Source organism: Danio rerio, chromosome 3 (genome assembly GCF_052040795.2).
Source record: "Danio rerio strain M-AB ecotype USA chromosome 3, GRCz13ab, whole genome shotgun sequence".
Lineage (NCBI taxonomy): Eukaryota > Metazoa > Chordata > Actinopteri > Cypriniformes > Danionidae > Danio > Danio rerio.
In genome coordinates, this window is record NC_141023.1 from 23,917,501 (window position 1) to 23,919,392 (window position 1,892).

The 1,892-nt window shown below is 38.6% G+C and overlaps 1 long non-coding RNA gene across 1 annotated transcript in view; it reads right to left on the reverse strand.

Annotated features, from left to right (window-relative positions):
- The window catches only part of LOC137490582 (uncharacterized), a 2,894-nt gene extending 1,523 nt beyond the window's left edge, over positions 1-1,371 (reverse strand). Inside the window, exons 1-2 of the long non-coding RNA XR_015480783.1 lie at positions 1,307-1,371; positions 876-985 (exon numbers count right to left, since the gene is read on the reverse strand). This is a non-coding gene — a long non-coding RNA (uncharacterized LOC137490582). The remainder of the gene's footprint in view (positions 1-875; positions 986-1,306) is intronic.
- Positions 1,372-1,892: the final 521 nt, after the last annotated feature.

Sequence of the window (1,892 nt, forward strand, 5' to 3'; positions counted from 1 at the left end):
TTCAGATATCTTTTGATTCAGATGTTGATTATTGATAATAAATCTACAAATCAAACCTGTATCATCATTAGGCTGCTCAAATATGAATCAGTTGATTAATTTTACAGACAGGTGGCTGTTTACAACGCACTAAATTGTCTTTAATAAAACGGAAATGTTGTGTACAGTACATGCTAAGTTTAGCCTATAGTTTTAAGCACAATATCATGCGGGAGAAAAAGCTTGACTAAGATGTTCCTGACTACATAAATAGCCTAACTTACTAACGTCAGACATCCCGAGTTGGGAAAAGTCATTTTCGGGGGATACAGAGTTGATTTGCGGGAGGTAGCGGGAGAGATGAGAACCTGAAGAGCAATGGGATGAGTTGCGCGCGACGTACCTAAAGAGCGGTGGGGGTGACTTGCGCGCGACGTACCTGAACAGCTGGGAGGGATGCGGTGGAGAGGGGTGTGCAAAGTGTTTAATGACCGGGCGAGAGACGCGCGATTTCCGGGAGATTATCATTCATTTGCGGGCATCTACTTGGGCATCTGGGAGTCTCTGTGCATTTGCGGGATAACGTTAACGTTAGTCCCGCAACTTCCGGGAGACTTCTGTAACGTCAAATGTCTGATAAAGTGCAAACGCGGTCATTTAAAGACATTAATGTTAACTTTCTGACTTTAATGGTTGTCAACACTTAATATAATTCAAGCGTAACTGTTACGTTATCACACGAGTCTATGGACTAACGGTATATGGACGGCCACGAATGAACCAGTTTAAAAGGGCCGCGGTGTTTAAAATAACCAAATTAAAGTACACGAATAACAAACAATCATATGTTTCAGTCAGGAAGCCTTTTACAAGTAAGCATATGTTCATTTACTCACCAGATATGTTTTAGAAACTCCAGAGCTCATGGAAACCGTCCTGTGTTGCCGTTAGCATCCAGGCAGAGTAGGCTAGGCTGCTCCGGGGATTCCCTCGCTAAGTTAGTTTGCTTCGAATTAAAGGAGAAGTGTCGATTTTATTTTACAGATGGGTAACAACGCACAAAATAGCATAAAGCGTGACAGAAATGTGTTGAACATGTACATTTGATGTTTTTATGCACTATGTATGCGTGAGCATATATAAAAACATTCTTGAAAAGAAGTCAATAGTAATGCAGTTAAGCTAGATACACAAACGACCATGAATGAACCGCAGAAGTTTAAAATTGTCACTCCATTCTAAAGTTATTAACTTAACAATATGTTTACAACTGTATTTCCTTAAAAGAAAGTCAGTACAATACCAACATTTAGGTAGTTTGACTCACCAGTTGCTGTTCTAAACCTCAGATGGAAAATGCCGTCTGGAAAATTCTTCAGTGACTGGGGCTGCATGAATTCCCGGATGTTGGAAATAACACCACCAAGTGTTGAAAAGATAACTCCTTGATTTCGCACTGAATAAAATCAATTCTAACTCTTATTATATTCATTTATCAAAATCTAACTCTTTAACGTCAACACTTAACTCTGAAATGCTTCAACACCGAGAATTTAACTCTGATGAATTTGCTGTGTACGTATTACTTATATATTTTGCAAACCTGGGGTCCGTTGTTTATAAATGGACCACTACTGCATTAGCTGGATTAGATTAATGATCCTTTGACTTGACCCAAATAATATCGTTTTTCAAAAGTTATTTCAGGAATATATTGTTTTTTATAGCAACAATCTTTTAGCTCAAACCTGCTCGGGAGCAGTTTTTTTTTATGTGAACAGGGTTCACTTGTGTCATTTCAAAAGAAGGTGACACTGGAGCGGTACATACACAGCTGCTGAAATTGTATTACAATCTAATAAAATCAGAAATTTTGTAATCTGCTCTGTCACAGGGGTTATATATTTTCAAAG